The 27,723-nt window shown below is 41.2% G+C and overlaps 1 long non-coding RNA gene across 1 annotated transcript; it reads right to left on the minus strand.

The window, feature by feature from the left end:
- LOC144588679 (uncharacterized) lies at positions 1–27,723 on the minus strand. Its single transcript, XR_013544334.1, has 2 exons — positions 27,683–27,723; positions 1–6,892 (listed from the first exon to the last, which is right to left on the minus strand). It is a non-coding gene; the product is annotated as an uncharacterized LOC144588679 (long non-coding RNA).

Consider the following 27,723-nt stretch of genomic DNA (forward strand, 5'->3'; position numbering starts at 1 on the left):
AGGATGAAACAGATACTACTCTAAAATACAGTAAGTAAAAGCAACACCAAAAACACATTCAAGGCAGTAAGGATAACAATACATTTAAAAATCCCAATCAGGCAGGCAGTCATTAAGGGAAAGCTTGCCTGAATACGAAGGCCTTCACCTGCTTGCAGAAGGACGGCAAAGATGGGGCCACCCTAGCCTCCAGTGGGAGGGGGTTCCAAAGTCTGGGAGCAGCAACAGTTGTGGCTACAGATGTCAGGTTTCCCATGGAAAAACTGCTATCTCTTTTCACCAGACTATAGGAGGTCCAGGCAGTGCTGAACTGAGGGATGAATGGAGTTGCAGTTCTGTAACATCTAGAAGCACTCTCTCACACACCATTCCTGGTCTATATGCACTGAGGTTTCTGCCAAGATTGCATCTAGTGGTGTGACCTCTCTGCTCCTCCATAATTTTTTTAAGTCATTTTCCTTCCCTGCCAGCTATGCAGATAAAAAAGGCTGTAATCCTGAATGCACTCACCTGGGAGAAAGCTCCATTGAACTCAATGGAACTTACAGGAAGTGGACTCCCTGCACCCAGCCTCCCCCCCCCCATCTCTCACTCACTTTCACTGTTGGAGGGGGAACCATCCATACAAGAGATACAGTTGGTGAGCTTTCTGTAGACGTATGAGACTGCAAAAAGTGACAGCTTCATCTCTACAGAGAACTGCCAAGGCTTGGATGCAGTCAGGTCCTTCCTGATTGTAAACATGCAATCTCTGTGGCTATCTCTCCTTGCTCTGTGGAAGGAGCCTACAGAGTGAGACATCGGGCTTTTGAAAGAACCAACATTGCTTTCTATGGCCAAACAATGTGAGATGGGGAGCACTGCAATTAGAATCACAACTGACTTAAGCAGTAAAAGATGGACGATTATCCTCTAACATCTTTCCCACTTCACACCTTGCAAATTAGTTTGTTTTCATTTGGTGAGTGGTGATCAGGAAGAGACCATGTGCTCTGTATGTTTATTGGGTGAACAAAGCAGTTCTGCAGAATGCAATCTCTGCAGCAGTAACACTTTTTATCATCTCTTAATTCCTCTGTGAAACTGCCTATTTCTCTCTCTCTCTCTCTCTCTCTCTCTCTCTCTCTCTCTCTCTCTCTCTCTCTCTCTCTCTCTCTCTCGTTCCCCTGAGAGCAATCTTACCTCATCTGGGTGGGTGGGTGGCAGCCAGCAGGAGTATGCAGTGAGAAAGCGACAGCTTTTGATCCTACCACTTCTAGGGGTTTAGAACCCTATGTATTGCAGAAGATTAGTGCAGTGTTTCCACCGTACTTTAGGATACAGAGGGTGATGGAGGGTGATTAAAAATCACACTTAAAGCTCAGCAAAGATACTGTGATGACTAATTCTCTAGCGGATGCTGCTGCTGTTTTCTTTCATAGAATCTAAGCAGTTTTTCCATTGCTTAACCCCCCTTGAATATGGCATTTGAAGTAATATGCAGAAGAATCTTTCTGACAGCACTTCTTCCTATGAGATCATATATTCTATTTTTTTAATAAAGGATTATATATTTTTATTTTATTTTATTTTATTTAGGAACCCACAGTTTTTGATGGGTTTGTGTGGAACCTGTAGGTCATATGGGTTGGTGAGAGGTATTTTTTCTGGGTTTGTGTTGTGTTGTTTTGTTTTTTGGCTAATCCTTGGTCTCAGATTTCTACACTAAATATTTGTATGAACACATCAAGGATTAGTAGCAAGGAACAGACTGTGATCCCTACTTCAGACCTGGCTGTTTGTGCAATTATTTCTGCCAAGAAAGTAGTTAGCTAGATTATGAATGGGAAATGAAGGCAAGATTGGTAAATTCTACCTGATGGAAGTGAAAATCAAGCCTTAGCTCTCTTCCACAAATAAAAATAAAACAAATTAGAATGTTTCTCTTCTCATGCAACCCTCAACCTTAAGGAAAGAATTCCTTTAGTAGAAATGGTTGGGATCCACTTACCAGCAGTGGTCACAGTCAGAACAAAGGTTGGTGGCATGAAAATATATACAGATAAACACACTACTCCCATATTCATGGTCTTACATATCCCTTCATCCTTTCACAAATCATCACTGTTTGCATACACAATCACACCATTCTCTCTCTCTCTCTCTCTCTCTCTCTCTCTCTCTCTCACACACACACACACACACACACACACACACACACACACACAGAGAGAGAGAGAGAGAGAGTGTGTGGCTTCTGTGCTGCATAATGAGAAAAAAGCTTCTAGGTATCCTGGAAAAACAATGTTTTTTCCTTCTTTAATGAAGAGCAGTGCAAACTGCCTGGGAAAAACAAGCCTTGTGGGCAGATGGCACCATGCCTATGCTGTGCATCGCCGAAGAAGCCCTTTTCTCACCACTGAACACAGAAACAGTGTGAGTTCCCTCTTCCCCATTGTCAGGCAAATGCTGAACACTGGCAAAGTAGAACACAGGAAGCTGCCCTTGTACCCAGAGTCAGGCCTTTGTCCATCTAGCCCAATATTATCAACATTGGCTGACAACAGCTTTCCAGTCTGGATTCTTTCCTGGCCCTGCATTGATACTCCAAGTGTTCCCTGGTGATCTTCCATCCAAATATTAACCAGGCCTGGCCTTACTCAGCTTCTACTATTTAATGAGATCAAGTAAGTCAAGGGTGATATGAGGGAGCTGCTCTATCAAGAGTCCCACCTCAAGGTGCTCCCCATGCCTTGAGACAGGTGGCTCCAAATGGACCAGGCTTCCTTCCCCCGTAGCAAAGGCCAGAGATAAGGGAAGCATTTGGGAATAGTCCAAGCCAGTTCAAGCCAGCTTTCAGGTGGTAGTTTTTGACAATGCCAGCTTCTCTCTCCCCTTGTCTTTGCCAAGGGGTAAAGCTTTGAGGAAGCTGCAGAATCATTGTTGGGCTTTGGTAGCATGATGAATTAAACATGCAAAAGACAGACCCCTGCCTTTGCTGTCACAGCATGCTGGTTGTAATAATCACTCCTATGTTCTGCCATGCATGGTTGTATGAGAAACAGAAGACTTTCAGATGGGTCTACACTTCTTTCCCTTCTGCCCCTTTTATCAGAGACCAATTCCCAGAATGCCTCCACCACTTCCTTCAAATTTCTCTTCAGAATTCAGCTTAGAAAACCACCTTCCTTTAATCCCTTAGTGCTCATTCCCCATGGAACATAAATCTAGATCTGACTGATTATATATTTTCCCTCCACATTTGCTTTCTTCCCTCTTTCTTCCATCCCTCTGTTGCCTCCCCCAGTGTTGGATTTTACATTTTTGTAAGCTCCTGGAAGCACACAGATGTCTTTTTCTTTGTTACTCTGCTAAGCGCAGCACACATTACTAGATATATCTGTTATTGCTATTGTTCCTATTGTTATGTAGATTTTCCCCTTATTTTTAATACCTCCTTTGTTCTAGAAAAAAAGAGTTAGTATCATTCTCTAAAACTCTCAGCATGTTTCCTGCTGCAAAAGTACTTCTTTTTTTAAAAAGTGGTAGCTGAGTTCACTAACTTGGTTCATCTTTGTGCACAGTTCCATGTGAAACAGCGATTGTTCACTCGGTAGGTGTCCTCTTTGGGCTGCCCGTGCTTCTGACACAGGAATCGTATAATGCTTTTTAATAAAGGAGCACTGTGTTTACTTTGGAAGTGAAGCCTATGTTTCCTTAGCTCCACCCAATCTGGGATTGTGCCTCTGAAAGAGATGGAGCAATTAGTGGATTACCATCTCAGTGGCTGAAAAGTGCCAGTTAATCAATGTCCCATTGGCAGCCCATTTATACCCCTGGCTGCTTAGGTTTATTTTTCACCATACAATGGACTAATTCTCTGAACACTGACATTTCAGGTGTGCTCACCCAAGGAGGTTTACTGCACTATAATTGTTAGTGACAGTGACCACAAGGACAATAACTCATAGGAAAAAGGTACCCTTGACATAATTGGGTTGATTCGTGCACTTAATGTATTATTGCAGTGGCTTTCCCCACAATAATGTTGGAATTAAAAATGATTAGGGAACTTCATACCAACAGACAATGGACACTTATGGAATCCATTTGTTGTGCTTCTCAGCTCCAACAGATTCCTTAAGCCTTATATTTCTTCTGCTATGTATAAAGCTTCTCAAATATCTCTTCCCCTCCAACAGATTCCTTAAGCCTTATATTTCTTCTGCTATGTATAAAGCTTCTCAAATATCTCTTCCCCTAAGGTAAATTCAGGAAGGGACAGGAGCAGTTTGGAAGTAAGGAATTCTATGAACTTGGACAAAACATCTTGTGTTCACAAGGCCAAACACCAGATTAAAAGAGTCAGCAGCATCATTACTAAACGGCACCTTAAATTCTTGCTATACAAATGAAGACCATCTTCAAGCCAGGAACCTAGGATGGTGTGCAGTCAGGACCATGGAGAGCACTGAGTATAGCCAAGCCTAGTAAGCAACACATTTCATTAATGATCTCTGGCTTCTATTTGAATAGTTTTTTTGTTTTGTTTTGGGATGATGTGACACTGATTTTATAACAGCTGCAGGGACCTTCTCTATGTTTAGGGACATAATTCAAAATTCTGGTAACAACCTGTAAATGCCAAGTATTTCGTGCCAGAAAAAATAAATAAAGGACTGTCTCCTGCTGCACAAACCTTTTCTCTTCTTCAGACTGTAACAGCTTCCCCTGAGAGTTTTGGAGTGTGAACTGTGTAAGGTGGACGGAGGAACAGAAGCTAGAGAAAGAAGATGGGAATCTAAGGTGGTTTTTTAAATGGTGTTAGCTAGGCAGGAAAAGGGGGAAAAGGAGGAAGGGGAGGAGAGAAAATAGCTGAGAAGAATGACTAGAAAAGCCAGCAACAATGTGAAACAGATCTTGTAAGAAGGAAGATAAGTGAAAGCAATAGGGTGGTAAAAAGGTGGAAGAAATGGAAATAGTTTTGAGGCAGTGAGACTCAGCAGCAGAAATGATCTATTGAACTGTAATTGTGATTGTCACCACCTTTAACTGTAGCATTGTATTTGTAATTTTCTGTGGTAAACAGTAATAACTATTGTATTACTGTTTGTATTTGTATAATTTTTTAATTAATATTTCTTCTCACTGAAAATTCAAAACACAGAGAGAGAGAGAGAGAGAGAGAGAGAGAGAGAGAGAAAGAGAGAGAGATGCTTTATATAAATGTATGTGTATGGTGTGTGTGTGTACATGTTTAAGATATTTATAAATATACATCTAGACTGACATATGCACATAGACAAATATATGACTATATTCTTTTTGGCAGAAACATTCTTTTGTGTAGGGTGGGTTCATGGGATTCCTAAAAAAGGTCTGCATACAGTTTTTGCACCTCTTTAAGATTTAGGTAGGCACATATAAGAAATATTCCATCACATCCCAAGATTTCAAGTCATATAAAGCTCTCCTGATTGAAACCAACACTTTGAATTGGGTTCAGGGATGTCAGTAGTACAAGTGAGACAGAATTAATGTAGTGATTTCTGCAGATTCAGCTACTGTTAGCACCACTGGAGCAGACGAGTGTGGGGTTTTCTATTTAGCTGGCAGTTTCACCTGTAATTTCAGGGAGAAGAAACTGATGAGATGTTCACACAGAGAATATTGTTTTATAGAAGAGGAGCTGATGTTGATGGAATTCCATCTTCTGGCTGGTGACTCTGTTCTGGGAAGGTGGGGAAGAGCTGTGAATCTACACTGCACTTCAAAAACAACAAAGACTCCTAGGATACCTGTGAGATTCAGTGATTTTGTTTGACTTAAGCATCTGGGGACTGTACCTGTCTTCTTCACATGCACCAGATGCAAAAGGATGATCTCAATTAAATCTGCTAGTCTTCATAGTGCCCCAGGCTCCATAACTGTTTTTTCCAGCAACAAACTAGTATGGCTACTGCACTGAAAAATGAGTTACTTTACAGGGGTTATCTAAGGTGTCACACATATTTTGGGAATGGGGTTCAGCAACTTAGATGGCTCTTGTAAAGGCATTGAAAACCATGCATGCATTCACAAATCCACCTCCAAAATTGAAGACACTGGTCCCAGTTGCCACTGCTATACAAGGAGAAGTCATTTGCTAACTGTACAAAGATGTCAGTGACCTTCGGTTAAAGATCTTCGGTAGGCTTTCCATTTTCAGAGCAGAAAATGGGGTGGAAGAGGTGTGTAAAGGTGCGTTTTCAGACTGCAATTCTCAGGCACACTTCTAGTGGAGTGTTCTCCATGAAGGGGAGGGGTCAAAGGTGAGCTACTCCTCAGACATTCAGACAAACCAGTGAGCTTTGCTCAAGTTGTGTTTGGCCTGCAGTTGGCCCAAACTTCGAGGCAGCACTTTACCCATCTACAGGTTTTGAAATAATCAATGCTTAAATGCTGCCAAATGAGCTCTTGTTCATTTTGATATGCTTCGGAGCTGACCATGGTACTAAATTAGCATCTAGTTAAACATCCCTCAGGAGAGGGGGAAGATCAATCAGTTGGGAAGGCGCATTGTGCAAGCAATAGATTAGCTAAAGAACGTCAAAATGAAAAGTGGGAAGGAAATGAATAGGGATTCCCTTTGCCCCTCCCAACAAGGTTGTGCATAATGTTCATATTTGTGAGGATGTTGACAAAGCAGCAGGCACATAGCTGAAGCCCAAGTTGTTTTGTCCACCTTTCTCAGTTCAGATTTCTGCCAACTTGTGCATCGCCACTCTCATCCCCTAAATAAAAAAGGTATCACTAAGGTTTCAGCCGTTTGCTCCAGCTGCCCTCCCACACGGCTGTGCTTGTTCATGCTTCACCTTTCCTGTACATTTCCATGGTTTGTTGTTGCTGCTAAGCAAGTATCCCTCCATTTGACCTGCGGAGGTAACAGAACATGTTAGAAAACACAATATGCTCAGACAGCACATTCCAACATATTGCACAGCCGCCATACAGTCCTGCCAGTTTCACTTTAGGTCAAAGATCCTGTGCCTTACTCAAGAGGAGAGGTTTGGCAATGGTTAAGTTCTCTTTTGTCATGGAGCAAAATTGACGAGAGAAGCTCTTTCGGTGAGAAATTAGAACTGAGGAAGTTATTCAAGTCTTTATCTCTTGCTTCAATTCTTTATGTTATATTTTGCTGTACAGGACACAGAGTTTTGGAAAGATTAGGTTTTGGGGAGTTAAAGCTCCCATATTCTTTCATAGTAAATCGGCATGCTGGCCAGGGAATTTGGAGAGCTGGAGTCAAAAAATAATTGTTCCATGTTCTGAACTAAATTACTTGTGGAGAGCTACTAGGGTTAAATCAAACTTGAAAACTCTCTTGGTTTAGAGCTTCTCCTTAGTGAACCATCCCTATTCATCTGCTACTGAGGTTTGGATGAATACTTAAAAAGAAAACAGACACTGGTAGTGATTGATATGCCATGGGAGAAGGGAGAGAGAAATTTAAATTTACCCCTTTCAGCTAGATATTAATATTAGTGTTTTTATTTAAATTGTAGTGGGTGTTTTATGGAAATGAAACCATATAGATAAAAAAATTACAAAACATGCTACACAAACAAATATGATACATAGCTTGGTCAGGACATTACAATCCAGATGTGTTCTTTTTAAATACTGATGCTAATGAAGTTTGCAGATAACACCCTTATACTATGAATTTCCACTGTCAGTGAACTTGTTTATCTTACCAGTTAGGCAACCTTACCCTAAAACCTTAATTCCATTCATAATTAAAGATGAGATGCAATTTAGGTTGATGTCCTGATTTTCTGCATGGCCAGCTCTCATCAGATCAGGCCAGTGAGCCCAGGACTTTCAGTTGTTCGGACATACTCAGAAATTGATTACTTTAACCCATTATTTAGTGTGGATGAGAAAGTGCCCTGTGTTTCAGATAAATGCTTTGTTTTCATACTGCACAAGGGAGCAAAGTGTGGCACTTACTGTAGTCCCTGAGCCTCCTCAAATCTCTGAGCCCAAAAGGCCCTAGATTTGCCCTATAAATGATGTTTATAGGGCAAATCATGTCCCCATCAAGGCTTCCAGGAAGCATACTTTGTGATCTGGGGTAAGGCTTTTTCCAGAGTGCTGAAGGGCCAGGGGTGTCAGAGGGGGGAGAGCACAGCCCTGTAAGATCTATGGGAAGACAAAAATGGCCCCTAGATCCTCAGAGATTACCCAGCTCTGTGTGTCATTGGGCCATGTGGCTTGGTAACCATATTGCTGGTTCATGTGTGTGTACATGTATGTAATCATGTGTTTTCCGGTCCAGACCTTTGAATCACTATATCCTCTCTCTGATCTGAGCTTTGATGGGGAAGCAACTTGCACTGTGGAGAATGTGTTCTGTTAGAACTTGTGCCTACTCTAAGGTAATGATCACCTACTTCTTGGCAGGCAGTACCCTCTGCTCCATTTGGTGCTTTTGTCTGCCAACCCTTAAGGCAATTTTTAGAGCACTTGGATGAGGGTCTTATAAGGGACATGTGTAGCACTTAAGTTCTGAATCAAAGCATTACCTTTTTGGAACACCACACTCAGGATCCACGGCCAACGTGACCAGTGTGTTCCAAAAAGCTAATATTTCTGAACTGTAATCATGATTGCAGGAGTACAATGGAGTTTGTTTCAGCTGCCATGTTGCCAAACACGTTTGATTTGGAATAAGCTCCATTTTGTCACAAAAAAAGGATAATAGGTATTTTAAAAGGTAAAAAAAAAACCCCACTAAAATTAGAATCTGTAACCATGGCTGTGCCTGCTTCCTTCTTCCCCGATTATAAAGCTTTTTAAAAAGTAACTTGAGCAAAAGAATGCTGAGCCCAGTAGCAGGAAGGCTCATGATGTCCTGAGCGTTGATGAGAAGCCTGTTTACACAATCTGCTATCCCCTTGGGTGGCCATTTTGAGGGACCCCGGGGGTCATTGATGTTTTGCAGACAGTAAAAGTAAGAATGTACCCCTTCTTAGGCAACGAGTGTGACACAGCGATTGGAGTATTGAACCAGGATCCATGACATTGTGTTCAAATCATCACTTGGGCATGAAGCTCACTGGGTGATCTTGTGCTGGTCGCTCTCTCTTAACCTGACCTCCCTCACAATATGGTCACGAGAATAAGAGGGTGTGAGAGAGGAGACCTCTGCATGTTGCCTTGAGCTAATCTGACAAAAAGCATCAAAGAAATGTTAAAAAAATAATAATCAAAGATGCAATATGTTGTTTCCTGCCCGCTTATGCCCTCCAATTCCTAAACAAGACTGCAAGAATATGTACACATCAAAAACATTCTAAGACTATTTAGAACTCTACAAGAGAAAAAAAAAGCAATATTGTCTGCCCCTCATCACAGAGGAAGCTTATAGTTAGTGATCTAAACTTGAATTGACCTGCTGGGAGTACACCCACCACTGATTTTAAATATTAGTAACAACACTTCCAAACAGGGTGATACTGTCTCCACATAAACACACAATTTCAGTCATCAAGCTCATTTTGCCTTTTTCTAAGGTGGACGTTTATCAGTTTCTTCCTGAAACTTGTTAATTACCTTTCAGTTAAGACCATGTACAATATAATTACAACACTGGAAACTACAATATAAAATATGTCGTAGGCAACACTGGTGAGAGGAACAAAGACACATGCTAACCAAATAAATGGCTACAAATTTAGGTTAAAAAACCCAAGTGAACAATAAAATTTCTAAGAACACTTCTGAATCAATGAGGGGGCTGCGGTGCTCCCTTTTGACAGTGTTCTCAAACAAGCACGTCAGAGCTTGCTTCTCTAACAGGAATTTTGCAGTACTGCGGCAGAAAATTAGATCTGTTCTATATAGGCAGGGGCAATTCTGTCAAATTGCCCAGAGTACCTCTGAGCCCGATCTGCCTGTAATGTGGACAGACTGGCATCCACACTGCTGAGGGCTGTAAAGTTCACTTCAATAACATTTAATTAGTCTTCAAAATATATGGGCAGTACTTGCAGATACGTTGACCATGAGCAAAAGCCATCAGCAAGTGGCAGCAGAATTTGGCACTTGATAATTGAATCACCTCCAACTTAGTTCCCATTCTGTTTGTGGCTGATGGGAGTTGTACTCCAAACCATCTGGAGGACATCAGGTTGCAGGAAGCTGTGGTAAAGTCTTCAGAATATTTTCAGGGAAAGTCCCATATAGGGAGACACACACACACACACACACACACACACACACACACACACACACACACACACACACACACACACACACACACACACACACACACACACACACACACACACACACACACACACCTCTTTTAGTCACCCAGTCAAAATACTCAAAGAGATATTACCTTGGCAGAGAAGGACTGCTGAAAGATGCTCATTTGTTACCTGAGTCATGAGATCCCTCTTGTGCTGTCAGACAGTTAAAAGCTATCTGTTGGCTGAAATCCTTTCACCACAAGTCACATTACATAAGGGTACAGATTTTTCAGAAATTTAACATTTTTAATTTCACCACCAAACACTCAAGTTTCCCCCCTGTGATCACTTTCATTGTCAGGAATCTATTGGGGTCTGTGAAATGGAATGGAATGAAAAGTCATTACTGGTTGAGGTGTTTTTCTTTTGTTTTTATTAAAGTCATCTGACTTTAGTGTCTATGGCCTAAATGCACATATTTGAAAGTGGTAAAATCAGAGCTCACAAACATCCAGAGTTACAAGTTCTAGCACTGAACATCCTAATATTAAAATTACACTACATTTCTGGCTAGGTCTACTCAGAGGTAAGTCCCACTGAATTCCCAGGTAAGCAGTATAGGACTGTGTCTTTCAATTACTAGCATCTGGTGCTGGAAGCGTCTCCCATAGGTGTGCTTGTGTATATAATTCTCTCCTCACAACCCTGACCAAATTGCAGTGCATAAAAGGGAACAGAGCTATTTTGACAGTTCATTCCCCTGTATTCCAAATTTTACATAAAGAGATTAAGCAGAAAGATTGTAATGCACATGTTATAAATGAACAAAGAAGGGTTTTCCTGCCAAGATATCTTTTAATCTGACATGGTAACTATTTAAGAGCTCCTCATACAAAGCCATGGCAATTTTTGTATATATGTGCTTAGATAATTACTGAGCATCTTCTATCCCAACAGAGGAAATGGGACAAACGCATTCTGATGAGAACATCTATGCATATTTTGAACATTTAGAGTGCAACCACATACATCTCTGCTCAGACATTGGTAGCAAGTGGGTTGCTACATTGGTGATTTTGCAGTAAAACTGACGAACTAGTGGCTCCTTAAAATTAGCAGTTTTACTCAGAAGTAAGTCTTGGCGGGGCGCTGTGGGCTAAACTGCAGAAGCCTGTGCTGCAGGGTCAGAAGACCAGCAGTCGTAAGATCGAATCCCGTCGCTTGTCCCAACTCCTGCCAACCTAGCGGTTTGAAAGCATGCAAATGCGAGTAGATAAATAGGTACCACCTCGGTGGGAAGGTAACAGCCTTCTGTGTCTAAGTCGCACTGGCCATGTGACCACGGAAGATTGTCTTCGGACAAAACGCTGGCTCTATGGCTTGGAAATGGGGATGAGCACTGCCCCCTAGAGTCAAACACGACTGGACAAAAATTGTCAAGGGGAACCTTTACCTTTACTTTACCTAAGTCTTGGTGGATTCAATTGGGCTTATTCTCAGGTAAATAAGTTTTGCTTTGTAGCTCCTGGGCCAAAGGTTTACCTATGCATCCATCCATTAGCCCATCCATCCATCTGGAAAATGTTGAGATCAGCCAAGGAAGAATGTGGCCATCAGCTATCCTAGTTTTGGTTCTGCTTGGGACTGGAAATGGATAAGAGAGCAAGGTGGCTGAAAGTCCTCTTTTAGGGAGAACAGCCTTTGAATCAAAAGGTTGCCCAATCAGAAGCTTCCTTTTGAAGGCTTCCTTCATTTGAGAGGCTGTCCAAGCCAAAATCTGATCTAAAGATGAAAAAACACATGACAGATCAGGAGCTGTGATGTTGTTCATCCATGTGAGCAGCACTTGACCAGCAGATTCAACCGTTATGTAGGTCACCTGATCACTGTCCCCTTCTCTTTAGTGAGGTGCCCTGTAATTCTGAATGTTTAATTTAGAACTTCTGTAATTCTAATGTTTAAATTAGAAAAAACATTCCTGATTTTATACAAATGTCCTCAGGCTCTTTCTGATAATGCATGTTGTCTTTCCTGTTGGTGTGTAAATTGTCAGGCTAACAAAGAAGCTAGAGGGATGGCGAACCTATGGCATGTGTGCCACATCTGGCACACACAGCCCTCTCTGTGGGCACACGAGCCATAAGTCGCCATAGAGAAATACTTACCCCTCCTTCGATCCCAGATTTTGGCACTCCCTTCTGCTGGTACAGGGGTCCAGCGGAGGGGTGCAATGGTGACCATGACTGGTCTAGCCCAATGGGGGATTGGAGGACCAGTAAGTATTAATTTCTTAATACCGCCCATGGGGTGGTGGTGGTGGAAATAAGCATTTAACCCTTGCAGTTCAGGAGCAGTTGTTTTTTCTAAACTAAAACCTCAGCATTCGGCTTTTAATTGCAGTAAAGTGGTGCCTCACTTTATGAGCGCTCCGTTTGATGACAAAATTGCATGACGTTGATGTTTTTGCAAAAGCGATCGCAAAACAATGTTCCCTATGGGGGAATTTCGCTTTGCGATGAGCGGTTCCCTGCTTCGGTAACCGATCATTGCAAAGTGATGATTTTCGCACAGCTGATCAGTGGTTTCAAAATGGCCACCAGGTGAAAAACATGGCTGCCCGCTGTTTTCTGGGATGGATTCCTCACTGCACAGGCAGCGAAAATTGCCGCGCTATGGAGGATCATTTCTGGACGGTGAGTTTGAAGCCTATAGGAATGCATTAATTGGTGCAAAAACTGTATGCAGACCTTTTTTAGGAATCTCATGAACCCACCCTACACAAAAGAATGTTTCTGCCAAAAAGAATATAGTCATATATTTGTCTATGTGCATATGTCAGTCTAGATGTATATTTATAAATATCTTAAACATGTACACACACACACCATACACATACATTTATATAAAGCATCTCTCTCTCTTTCTCTTTCTCTTTCTCTCTCTCTCTCTCTCTCTCTCTCTGTGTGTGTGTTTTGAATTTTCAGTGAGAAGAAATATTAATTAAAAAATTATACAAATACAAACAGTAATACAATAGTTATTACTGTTTACCACAGAAAATTACAAATACAATACTACAGTTAAAGGTGGTGACAATCACAATTACAGTTCAATAGATCATTTCTGCTGCTGAGTCTCAGTGCCTCAAAACTATTTCCATTTCTTCCACCTTTTTACCACCCTATTGCTTTCACTTATCTTCCTTCTTACAAGATCTGTTTCACATTGTTGCTGGCTTTTCTAGTCATTCTTCTCAGCTATTTTCTCTCCTCCCCTTCCTCCTTTTCCCCCTTTTCCTGCCTAGCTAACACCAGCGATTTTGCTGGAACGAATTAACGTCGTCATGCGAGTCACCACTGTATTGGCACTTTGAAATCAGTAAGTTGATTTTGTGTTGCTTTCAGAGGAAATTACTACCGAAAAGGGGGTCCGCCAAGGTTGCTTGCTGGCTCCGTTTCTTTTCAACTTTTACATAAACAACATTGTATCTGAGCTCCAAGGCCTTGATTTCTTTCCGCCGACAATTGGGGACATAAAACTTCCAATATTATTATATGCCGATGACATTGTCCTTTTTTCACTCACCCCGGTTGGGCTACGTAGACTACTGGCCAAATTAAGTACTTACTGCAACCATGAAAAACTAACAATAAATCACGCAAAAACCAAAGTGATGACCTTTGGGAACCACAGCAGAAAACATTCCTGGAGGCTTGGGGACTTCCCGATTGAGCAAGTGTCAGCCTTTCGTTACTTGGGTATTATTTTTAGCCCTCATCTTTCCTGGTCAAAACACCTGGACTCAGCAAGGCTTAAAGCCGCCCATGCCATCCAAGCTCTCCTACACTTTACAAGGTCTAAAGGAGGCAACTTGGTTCCGCCCGCTACTGAAATTTTTGCCAAGAAACTGATTCCCCAAATGACCTTTGGGGCCGAAATCTGGGGATACACAAACATTTCGACCCTAGACGCCGCACAGAACACCTTCATTCGCTCTATCTTGTGTGTCCCGCGGAGTACACCAGCCTCCTTACTTAGGGCAGAAGTAGGCCTTATCTCTGTAGCTGCCACCTGCCACTCAGCACTAGTCCGGTACTGGCATAAACTGTCCCAAATGAATGATACCAGTTTACCTAAGATCTGCCTTAGAGAACAACTGGCCAACCCCTCTCTTAAATCCTGGGTGAGTGCTGTGAAACAAATAACTGACTCCTATGGCATCGACTTAGATTCTTTAACCGCTCTTCCGCCCAAATGTGTGAAAGCTAGTCTCAAGGATACAATTCGCCTTTTTCATATCAGAAGTGACCTTTGCATCATCTCTAGCTCGCCCTATTCCTTTTCACTCCCACTCTATAAGTCAACTTTTGTCATGGAAAACTATTTGACCTGGATAACTACATTTGCCCTTCGCAAGGCCTTTACCGCTCTACGTTTTCAATGTATGCCTTCAAGAGTGTTAGAGGGCAGACACGAGAATCTGCCCTATCACCTAAGGATTTGTCCTTGCCACCTTGGAGAAGTCGAAGACATCACTCACTACCTTTTGAGATGTCCATATTACCACTGCCCTAGATCAAGGTTTTTGGCAAGTTCTCTGACTTCCATCCAAGACAGACCTAATCTCGCCCAGGTCTGTTGGCTCCTGGCTGACATTAACGCCAATACCACCTTAAACGTGGCAAACTTTGCCTTGGCTGCAATTAACATTCGAGCTCGCTTGTTCCCTGTACATTTGTCTTTTGATTCCTGCTTACGCCTTATTGTATTTTCTTTTTTAATTAACTATCTCACCTGCTGCTTATTATTTTATTTTAACGTATTTTAATGACTTATGTGTGTTGTGTGTGTGTTTAGTCGTTTAGTCGTGTCCGACTCTTCGTGACCCCATGGACCAGAGCACGCCAGGCCCTCCTGTCTTCTACTGCCTCCCGGAGTTGTGTCAGGTTCATGTTGGTTGCTTCGCAAACACTGTCCAGCCATCTCATCCTCGGTCGTCCCCTTCTCCTCTTGCCATCACACTTTCCCAACATCAGGGTCTTTTCCAGGGAGTCTTTTCTTCTCATTAGATGGCCAAAGTACTGGAGCCTCAGCTTCAGGATCTGTCCTTCCAGTGAGCACTCAGGGTTGATTTCCTTTAGAACTGATAGGTTTGTTCTCCTTGCAGTCCAGGGGATTCTCAAGAGCCTCCTCCAGCACCACAATTCAAAGGCGTCAATTCTTCGGCGGTCTGCTTTCTTTATGGTCCAGCTCTCACTTCCATACATCACGACAGAAAAAACCATAGCTTTGACTATTCGGACTTTTGTTGGCAAGGTGATGTCTCTGCTTTTCAAGATGCTGTCCAGATTTGTCATTGCTTTCCTCCCAAGAAGAAGGTGCCTTTTAATTTCAGGGCTGCTGTCTCCATCTGCAGTGATCATGGAGCCCAGGAAGATAAAATTTGACACTGCCTCCATATCTTCCCCTTCTATTTCCCAGGAGGTGATGGGACCAGTGGCCATGATCTTAGTTTTTTTGATGTTGAGTTTCAGACCGTTTTTTGCCACTTTCTACTCTTAAACATGTACACACACACCATACACATACATTTATATAAAGCATCTCTCTCTCTTTCTCTTTCTTTCTCTCTCTCTCTCTCTCTCTCTGTGTGTTTTGAATTTTCAGTGAGAAGAAATATTAATTAAAAAATTATACAAATACAAACAGTAATACAATAGTTATTACTGTTTACCACAGAAAATTACAAATACAATGCTACAGTTAAAGGTGGTGACAATCACAATTACAGTTCAATAGATCATTTCTGCTGCTGAGTCTCACTGCCTCAGAACTATTTCCATTTCTTCCACCTTTTTACCACCCTATTGCTTTCACTTATCTTCCTTCTTACAAGATCTGTTTCACATTGTTGCTGGCTTTTCTAGTCATTCTTCTCAGCTATTTTCTCTCCTCCCCTTCCTCCTTTTCCCCCTTTTCCTGCCTAGCTAACACCAGCGATTTTGCTGGAACGAATTAACGTCGTCATGCGAGTCACCACTGTATTGGCACTTTGAAATCAGTAAGTTGATTTTGTGTTGCAGTTTGGGCACTTGGGCTCAAAAAAGATTCACCATCACTGAGCTAGAGTTAGCTGCTGATTCAGTGTTGTTACTCTGCTCTAGCATGTATCTGTTGTTCACCAAACCTGTTGCTACAGTAGCTATCAAGTGTCAATACCATGAAAGAGGCTTAAATAGAAAGGCAGCTTTCCTTCATTTGCTGTTACTGAAAACATTTCACCTTAGGAGGGCTTGCCTTTGTTTTCCTTCAGTTTTCCTTGCAAAAAATTATCTTCTCTACAGTAATTCCTTTGTTTGTTCTGATTATATACTAAACTGTTATCACTCTTTCATGCTATGGTCCCTTTGCTAGATTCATTGCACATCTTAATGGAGGATATAAAGCTAACAAACAAAGGAAAAATCAAAATATGTGAATGGGAGCAGAGGGTGGATGAGCTCTTTAAACTTTTTGTGGGCAAATAACAGCTGTAGATTTATTTATGCTTCTGTGATCTTTGAGTTATAGCAGGAAACACTTCTGTGGCATGACTTTATGGTATGTCAGCAGTATGTGCTTACTGCACAAGAGAAATGACCAGCAGCCCCAAAAGGTCCTCAGACAGAGGCCAACTGGGAATATGTTTTAAGAAAGAATCATGGGAGGTAAACACAAAGCTACTCAAAATGAACACATATGTCAGCACATCGCCACCAAGGTCTTCATTCAGGAGAAGAGTAAGACTTCAGAGATCTACTATACTTATATGTGCAATTTAGCATGGTGCTTACACAGTGCTATTCAGAGCAGGAGCAGGCAATGTGCAACAGTTGGGGCCTCACTGGCACCTTCTGATCTCTACCCCCCCACGTTCCAACAAATTTGTTGCAGCAACAGCAGCAGTAGCAAAAAGAACACTAAAAGTGTTTCCTCTTTTTAAAATACAGTGGTGCCTCGCTAGACGATGACAATCCGTTCCACTGAAATCACTGTTTAGCGAAATCATTGTCTAGGTAAAAGCATTTCCCCATTGGAATGCATTGAAACCTGTTTAATGCATTCCAATGGGGAAGAATTGTCGTTGTCTAGTGAAGATCGGCCATAGGAAAGCCGCTTTTCAAACCGCCGGTCAGCTGTTTAAATCACTGCCTTGCGAAGCTTAGGTCCTGAAAACACCTGTTTTGCAAGTGCGGAGGGAGCTGTCAAAATCGTCATCTAGCAAAAATTGGTTTGCAAAGCAGGGACCAAATATTGTTCAGCGAAATTCCCCCATAGGAATCACTGTTTTGCGAATCACTATAGCGATTGCAAAAAGTCAATGTCTAGCGAAAAAACTGTCATGCGGGGTAACAGTCTAGCGAGGCACCACTGTACAGTGCACACTTCCTATGCAACTTATTCACAGATACATTTGTGCTTCTGGGAGCTTCCTAGAGAACAATTTAACTTGTGAACAAGGTGCTGGGGAACCTTGCACCTTGGGTTAAACGAAAGGCAGCTCTCCCTGTTGCCACCACAGAGACAAAATCATCATCATCGTCATCATTGTCATTGCCTTCATCATTGCTACCATAATTTTCAGCAGCAACAGCAGGGACCATAGTTGCAGAAATGGTTGATCAGGCAGCCTGGAGGCCCTGGGTTGTGACTTACATTTGTAACTTACAGGAAATGTTTTACATACACACATCTCAAAAGAGGATGAAGAAGGCTACAAATCTTTGTAAAAGCTACATGGCTTTACCATAGGTTATTTAAAAGCTTCCTATTTGATTTTAAATAAGATTTTAACAGGCAGACATTCAAAGAGAGAGAAAGCCTTCAGACAGAGAAGTGCCTTCTCCAAAGTAGGATACACGTCTGCCATAGATCAACCACAGGCTTCATTAGATCCATTTTCTGTGCCTGTTCCAGATTATTCCATGGCAAACCACCCATTCTTTTTCTGATTCTTCTAACATACATTTAAATTTCGCAGCAAAAGAATCAAGGTGTAGGAGCATAAGGCGCGGGGAGTAGAGACTCCATCGACTAAAGCAAACAAACAGCTGTTGGTGGAAATAACAGAGGAAGGAAGTAACAGAGTTTGAGGAGGTGGCCTAGCTGGGTTGCAGTGCAGCTGGAAAAACAATATGTAGCACTGTTATTCATCAGGGTTTGAAAATGCAAAGGAAACATCTTGGAAAATTGTTTCTGTCTTGTTCCCTCAAAGTGTTTTGTAATGAGCCTTGCAAGCCATGAAATTTTCAATACTACAGTGATTCTGCCTTCTCATTTCTCACAGTGTGTCTCAATGAATTAGCTGCCTGAATACATAACAACGGCCGGGTTAAAAGAGGCTCATGAATGCATGAGAGGTTATCTGTCTGGAAAGCCCTGGACTTTCCAAGGCCTCTTCTGTGCACTGCCTACCTGGAGACATTTTAAGCAGGGTAATATAGCGGCAGATCTGTTCCCACGGCTATACACTGAAATGCTGCTGGATTTCAGGGAATGGAACTTCACACTAGGAATTTGGCCATGATAAACTGCTTAGCTATGTCCTGAACTATGCATAATCTCTCTGCCCGCTTATTGAAGAAAAAATTATTCTTCAATTTGGGTCATAATTTGTGCGGGCAAAGAATCTGTCCAAGTGATGATCCTACAGTTGAAGCTAAGCTAGAAAGCATTCAGCCTATTATATATTGCTGACATGGGGAAAGGGGCAGGTGGCTGCTGTGTTCTCTTTTTACTTCTCAGATCACACGCCCTTGGAGGGAATGGACATTGGCAGAGGGTAAGATAGAAGGCACTATTGAATAGAACAGAATCAGTAATGTGTGAGCCATCTCCTTCTCTGTTTCCCTTTCTGCCTTCTTCATTCTCAGTCCCAACCTTCCATATTGCAAGGGGAAGGACAGCTCACTTTGGAAATTATGTTACGGGCTGCTGGCTGCCCAGTCCTAGCCTGCATGATCATCTGATCACTGTTCCCAGATCTGTTTGTTTCCTCCTAGTATGCATTCATGTTTTAATCTTCACACACTGCAGAAAGAACATGGTTAGCATGCAGCAGAAGAGGGTCTTGGGGATTAAACATTTCTGAAACATATAAACTATACTTTGGACACAGTGAATGATTGGCAGCCTGATTCTTCTATTACTTAAAGGTCTAGTCCTATGTACAGAGTATTATTTCTTCAGACAAACAATGGTGTCTTTTCTCATATCATAGAAACATGGTACCTTTCATCAGTGACAATGTTGGCTAGCATGGATGGCAGCTGCAGTCTAGCAATGTCTATAGAGTATGATCCATCCATCCATCCATCCATCCATCCATCCATCCATCCATCCATCCATCCATCCATCCATCCATCCATCCATCCATCCATCCATCCATCCATCTATCTATCTATCTATCTATCTATCTATCTATCTATCTATCTATCTATCTATCTATCTATCTATCTATCTATCTATCTATCTATCTATCTATCTATCTATCTATCTATCTATCTATCTATCTATCTATCTATCTATCTATCTATCTATCTATCTATCTAATTTATATGCAGCCCACTCTACCCAAAGGTCTCTGGGCGGCATTTCCCACTCCTATCTTGTGTATATGCATTGATTAAGGTGTTGTCTTTTCTTTTCTTCTTCTTAGCATGCTATCAATTCCAACTTTTGGCAATACTTTCCAGGGTTTTCTAGGCACAGAATACACAGAAATGGTTTACCATGCCCTGGGTCTTTTCAGCTTGCCCATAACTCCACTGGCTGAATCTTCTCCCAGGAGGCACAACAAGGAATCAAACTCCTGATACTAGACCATGGAGCTATCTAGCCAGCTTTGTTGTCATTTAGTGATGGTAAACTGAATTTCCTCTTTATCTTCCCACACTGCGCCCAGTGCTAGTGGCAGGGCCAGTTGCAGCCTCTCTCTCTCTTTCTTTTGCCAAGGGTTGTTTTGTTTTGTTTTTTTTGTTTTGGACTTCAGCTCTCAAAATCCACCAACTAAAATGTCTACTAGCCATGTGAGATTCTTGGATTTGTAGCTTAAAAAAAGAAAGAAAACTAAAATGTTCCAAGCTCTTGTGTGAGACCCCCTTTATAATGATTTATACTTGAAGGATTTTATCTAGAAAAGTACCCAAAGCATGTAAAAGGAGTGAGGATGATTCTTTTCCTCTAAAAGAGATCCAGAGGAAACAGCTACTGGTGAAGTTCATGTTAATTCTGGACCACTTGCCTATCTAATACAAATATATATGTCTGAATGTTCTTCAAATAGCAGGCTATTTAAGATAGCAATGAAGCACAGATTTTCCCTTCCTTCCTTAGACCATATGAGTGCTTATGATGATGCATAGATAAATGCTGAGTGTTTCATGTATTATAACAAACAAAAACCATAGAAATAGCTTTTCAACTGATGTAGGCTTTGGAGATTGGTATGGGCTACTTTCCATGGACATTATTTTGAGCAGTGGTTTCCGACCTTGGGTTCTCAAATGTTCTTGGTCTACAACTCCCAGAAATCCTGGCCAGCACAGCTAGTGGTGAATACTTCTGGGAGTTTTAGTTCAAGAACATCTTGGGAACAACTGATCTACCATAATTTTCTCTAACTTGTTACCATCCAGATTTCTTGAATGGCATGTTCTATCATTCATACCCAGTATTCTCAGTCATCGGAGATACATCTGGAAGGCATCAGGATGGAAAATGTTACTTAATAAATCTCTAGTGCCATCAGATCAAAATGGCTATTATTCACACTTTTAAGGTGTTTGGGTTTTTGTTTTGTAGGGCAAAGCTCAAAGTACTTGCAAATCCCATTTGATCCAAGAACAAGGATGAGACAAGAAAAAAACATGCATACCAAGGATAACGATAGCTTTGCTAAAATGCTGCCTCCAGGCTTTTCAACTGCCATTGTCTGCACCAAGCACAGAACTCAGGAGGGACTGGTGGAGGTCTGTGTGCTCTAACTATGTGAAACCAAAGACAAGTGTGTCTGATGCCTTCCTGCAGGCTATTTACCCAGCTCTGATTAATTCCTTGCAACCTGTAATTATTTTAGCTGCATTTGTTTTCATGCTGTGTGTACATTCCACTCTCAGTCAGATGAATGCTTATTTCTGTTGTTAAAGCCACTTTGGTTATATTGGTGGGAGGTGGGAAAGCCACCTAGCCTCTTTGTATGCCTCAGCAGCCTGCAGATGCACAAGATTGCAGGGAGCACATTTTAGCAGGGGTAGGTTTTATTTTGTTGATTCTCACTTTTTCTGTGATCATTCATCTCCTGTCCACTCTCTCTTTCAGTTGTCACTCTTTTGTTAACGGAATGTAGGCATCCTTCTTTAGTTTGCACATTTCAACCATTCAGCTGTAGCTAACTGGCAGGGTAAGCCCAAAATTTTGCTGCCTGAGACAAAGGATGGGAAGGACTGACCAATGAGCACTCACAATGGGATCACACCCTTCACCACAACTAAGGCACCAGAGGAGGTTTTGTAGCACATAACTCTCTTTCTCAGCATCTTGCCACCCTCTCAAGCATCTGCCACCTTGGATGGTCACTTCACTCTGCCTAGCAGTAGATCTGACCTGACTAACAGGTGTTACCTTTTGGCTATGGCCATGTTGGCTGCGGGGGATTTGGAGGTGTAATACAAAAAACTTTTCCAAGCTCTAGGCTTGATATTTAAAGTCTTAAAGCAGGGATGGGTGAAGCCCTCCAGATGTTGTTGGGCAGCAGTTCTCACCATGTCTTACTACTGGTTATCACAGAGGGGAATTATAGCCCAGCAACATCTGGAGTTCCATAAATTAGCTGGGCATCCGGATATTTAGCTCCAAAGGTTCCTGAAGGAGATGAATTATCTTGAGCCATTTCATTTTGGCTTGAGGCCTAGTTCTGGGACAGAAATTGCTTTAGTTGCATATATGAATTAAACCCAAAAATATCATTTACACTGGAAACTTGACAGGAGGAGTGTGTCCATTTTAGTTTTTCCAGAGCTCTCAGTGATTTTTAATAAATTGACAACAACTTTCTCAGCCATCTATCTGGGATGGTTTACAGTGGGTTCAATCCTTTTTAGAGGGGTTAATTTCAAGGTTGGTGCTACAGGATTCCTGTCTGATGCTATGGTCATTGGTCTGGCAGATTTTTCAGAGATATTTCCCTTTGTGGTACTAATTTAACATGGATTTGTCAGTCTAAGGATTCTGATGCCTGAACATGTCCTTAAGAGCCCTACAGAACTTTATAGATCTCCAGGGAAAAATCGGAAGCCTGTGTTCTTCCCAGTTCGCATTTTACCCCAATTAGGGGTTCCAGAATGAAACCAAACTATCATTGACAAGCATATCAATATTCATCTGAGTATTAAGGTATATGTCTTTTCATTGTTGCAATGATTCCAGGCAACATCAGCTTGTCTAATTCTACAAGCTTTATTTATCTACACTGTTTCTATATTCCATAAGCACACAATACCTCAGAGTTGTTGTAAACATACAAAAGTCTTATAAAGAAAACTGTAGACACAAAGGCTTATAAATCTGTAAAAACTAAACTTAAGTTGTAGACAAATGTTTAAGTCAGAAAAACATATTTCAATTGTAAGCTTTTAGCAATAAAAGACACAGACAAGAACTTAAATCATATTTGAATCTTAAAATAGAGAAGCTTATAGCCTAAAAGGGCACATTTAAAAACAAAAGACAGAGAATGCATCTCTAAAATATGAAAGTTCTTAAGAAGAAATATATATTTTAAAAAATAACCTCCTTAGCCTCTAAGCATATTAAGATAATACACAAAATAACTCTAAATGATCACCAAGCCAAGCCAATTTGAAATGGTGAAAAATCTATGATTATTGTTGCTGGTATCCAATATGTGTGGTGTGGCATGAAACATTGGCATGTGAGTTGAATGCTGAATTCCTGAATGCCTTATCTCTCTATATTTATAATTCATTCCATTGTTTACCTTTACCTTCAAATTATAAACAGTCTTCTTTTTTGCAAGTCTTGGAGGTGCATGAACTTAGTATTCCAATAATAATTTTTCAATAGGAAATCCAAAAGGTTCTGCAGCTTTTGTAATTCCAGGAGTCTGCAACTCAGTATCTTGCACACTGACACTATGCTAATAACATTATTGCATGAATATATTTTTGCAGAGCTTAAAGTAATAATGTTCTGGACCATTAAGCAGTTGATGTGCTAGGATACTATCACCCTAAAATCCTGAAACGCTAGACTATTTTGAACTCAAAATATTATAATCTATGTGCACTGTAGGTCTTACAAAACATCATTTTCATTTTTACACATTGTAACAAAAATAAGTTCATTATAGTGTAAACATGTTTAGCTATCAGAATTTTTATTTCTCAGTCACCTTGCTTGGAAAGCTGGTTAATTGTTTTGGAATGATTATAGTAAGCTACTGTTCAGGCCTCAATTTTAAAAGAACTTTCATTTTCAAGGCTATTTTTTCTGTAACTCCTTAATTATTTTAACATTCCATACACACAACCTTTCAAACCTTAATTACTATAACATACCAGATATGAGGCTGCCTTTGAAAAGTGTTTGGAAACTTCAAGTGGACTCAGCATGCTGCATCCCATGAGTGCTGCATCTCATGGCTATCCATAGGTGTGCAAAAATATAGCTTGAACTCCACCCTGGAATCTTAAATTTCTTTATTATTTTAACGTACATGGACAGACAACATTGTGCTATAATGGTGCACATGCAAATCACATTAACTAGGCTCTCTCTTCCTCCTCAACAGGAACATTCTTGCTGCATTCAAACAGTTGGCTAGGGCTAGTTACAGCAAAAATGTGAGTGCCTTGTTACATAACCGGTTTTGCCCATTAGCATTCTGTTGGTTGTGACTTACAAATATCTGAAAGACTTGAATCCAGCTCATCTGAGGGACTCTGTGCTCCTATACATACCAATGGAAGTTTCAAATCTTCAGTGGAAGCTGCTCTGTAGGTTCTGGCAACTACTGCAGAACATTTAGCGGGGAGTAGGGTAGAAGGGTTCTCTTTTTGACCCTTCCTAGGCTCTGCAACTCAAGATTTGCTGCTTTTCTGTTGTCTTTCTTACTCCCCACAAACATAACTATTCTGGCAGACTTTTAGCAAGTAACCGCTTGTGCTGTGAAAGGCATTTAAGTCAAAGGACATTTTAATGTGGTTTCAAATAGTGTTTAAAATCTTTAGTGCTTCCATTCATTTATTTCAGGTTGCATTTGCTTAATAAAGTTTGATTGTCACCTACCTTGAGTCCCATTTTAGGAGAAAGCCGGTATACAAATGAGATAAAGAAAAGAAGAAAAAATGATAAATATCTAAAGTTATTTATTTATTTATTTATTTATTTATTTATTTATTTATTTATTTATTTATTTATTTATTTATTTATTTATTTATTCTGCACCCATCTAGCAGCCTTGCTACTACTCAGTAAACATAAAGAAAAGCCAAACTCCACCCAATCTAAAAATGTAAATGAAGATATATAAAAAGCCAAGTCTAAAAGGAACACCTTTTCCCATATGAACCTGCCTGTCAACTGAAGCCTTCATTTGATGTAGCAGCACGTCTGCTTTGCAGTTCATGAACCCTCCTTGGTGGAATCTTATCTTGCCATGACACCAGACAAACCATTACAGTGTACACACTACACCTTGTCAGAAGAGAGGCTATGCATCACCAAAAAACAGGAGAGGAAAAGAGGATACACATGTGCATAAACTTTGCATGGCTCTGATTTTATATGTCTAGATGCAAATTAGAAAATAATTACAAGAATTTAAATTTCACAAAAGGCAAGCAATTTCCCCTATAACTCCTTTTCCATATATTCTTCAATCAATTTGCATGCCACTCCTAAAAGTAGTTTACTACTCATCAATGAGTTCCTCTCTTCTCCCATTTCCCTCTCTCTAGACTTCAGTCTTTCTAATAACTTCCAGTTCTCTCTCTCTCTCTCTCTCTCTCTCTCACACACACACACACACACACACACACACACACACACACACACACACACACACACACAAAATCTGGTCAAGTACATATGGAAACCACAATACAATTTCAGCACTCAAAACAGCTGATGTTTTCTCCGTGTGTGCAGTCAGAAGACTCACAAATCTACCCAGTCCTGAACAGAATAATAACCATTAGAATCCCTTTATCTGGGGAGGGCACTATTTGGATGACACCCCCTTAAATTTCTCTACCCATCTCTTGTCCTTGATTGTATTCCCTATTCCCTTTTCCTTGGAAAGGAGTGAGGCCAATGTATGTGTTTCCTCTCAAGCCAGTTTAACACAGTGTGTTCTAGCTAAATCTTCAAGCAGTGCCTGCAGTTATGCAGCAGAAGGAAGGTGGCTCCATGAGATAACAACCCTATTACTGCTTTCTGGCTGCATTGCGTCTCGAGCCAGGACAGTCTCCTGCCAGCTTCCCTCCATTCTCTTCCCATAATGGGGGCAGAGGCACTTTCCCAGTACCTCGTCTTGTGCCAGGCATTTTACCAGAGCCAGAGCAGACGATCCAGACCAAAGGAATCAGATGCCAGTTGTATTCGAATGACTCCAAAATGATGAACTATTCACAAGGGTATGTCAGTATCTACATCTGTATCTGAGATGACAAAAGGGGAAAGGACCACATCTCTGTGTGAGGAGCAGCTACACTAGTTTGCAGTAGCTTATAGATGCTGCCTTATTTCTGTGGGTTGATGCACACACACTTGTGTGCATGTGTGCTCAGTATGCAATCTTTTTTTAAAAAATTGATTTATTTTGGAGAACAATCAAGGGAATCTGAGGTTGTGGTCCAAAAAAAATGGATTTTTTTCAAGCTCTTGTGATTTCTTGCTCTCTGCGAGAAAATGCCTTTGCAAATGATCATCCAGCTATCAGAGCTGGTTCACGCACGACCCTTCTAGTACAGTTGCTGTTCAGCCTGAGGTAGAGCAGATGTCTGACTTCACAACAAGTCAGATCACAGTCCAACTCCACGCCCCCTGCTTATTCTGCAAAGTGGTGAAACAAAGTTGGAGGTTCCTGAACTAAGGCTGGATTAAGACACACTGAGATCCTGAACCATGCCAGGTTTCATAGACCACCTACCACTACCACAAATGTGTACTATCTAAACTGCATTTTAAGGGTATTTTAGGAAAATGCTTTTCTGTTTGCTCATAATCTGAGGCTCTGAATTGTAGTCTAGCCTGTATGTAAATTGGTCATTTGCCAGAAAATAAGAGCGACCAGATAGTGGGAACGGCACAGACATGTTGAATCACACTGGAAATAGTTGCTTTGCAATGATCTCCCTTAAAGTGACCCTTCTGCCTGTTGGGAAATTGCTCCAGCCTGGTCTCAGAAAGCGGTGGCCCTATGGCTGGACCAAGACATTCCACTTTGGGCACAGGTCAAGGTCAAGCTGGAGCACAATTCCCCATATATATGTTGTGAGATTGCAAAGAAATAAATCACAGCAGACCACTTCATAGGCAGTCCAAAATACATTCTATTTCTCCTTGTGATTGCCTCCTTAGGCTATCATAAGAAACACCTTATCCCAGGCATATGTTGATGGAATGTGGTTACTCTGTGTTCCAGGAGATGCCTACTATCCTATATTGCTGGATAGCTCAGTGGTATAGGTATCTGGGTGTGGAGCCAGAGATTGGGAATTCGATTCCCCACTGTGCTTCCATGACAGGAGCAGGACTTGATGAACCTTCCAGCTCTGTAGGTGTAAGATGATGATGATGATTGTTAATTCTCATGTTCCAGAGGTGAGCAGTGGCACTGGAAATGGACTCCAGGCAACAGGTATCCTAGGAAAACCCAGAATGAAAAGAAGACAAGAATATCCCTACTGGATCAAGACAAAGGTCCATCTGATATAGCACCTTTCCCCCCTCAAAGCACCTGATCAGATGTCTTCAGACAGTTGACAAACATGACTTCCAAGCAATAACCCTTCCTTGTTCTTGCTCCCCAGTAACCATCTGACAGTTGCATATTGCTTCTGAATAGTCTCATCAAAGGAACTGGTAGATCCACCAGTCATGAATGTGCCTAATATCCATTTCAAGCTCTCTAAATTGGTGGCCATCAGCACATTTGGTATAAGCAAATCCTATCAGTGCATTCCTTAGTCTGCCCTGAATGTACTGAACCTTTGCACCTGTTAAATAAATAGGTGCTGTGCCTTTAAATAGACAAACCAACCAGCTACATACCCCATCAAGCATTTTGAGAATAAAAACCTCTGTTTCAGTTTCAGTTTCAGCCCCTGTTCACGTTTGCACCCAAGTCAGAGGAGGATTTGGTTTAAAGCACTCTTTAAAGATGAAAAGTGATCAGCACCCACCAGTTTACTTGTTATAACCTTCGTTCTTCACCACATGAAAC

Source organism: Pogona vitticeps, chromosome 4 (genome assembly GCF_051106095.1).
Source record: "Pogona vitticeps strain Pit_001003342236 chromosome 4, PviZW2.1, whole genome shotgun sequence".
Lineage (NCBI taxonomy): Eukaryota > Metazoa > Chordata > Lepidosauria > Squamata > Agamidae > Pogona > Pogona vitticeps.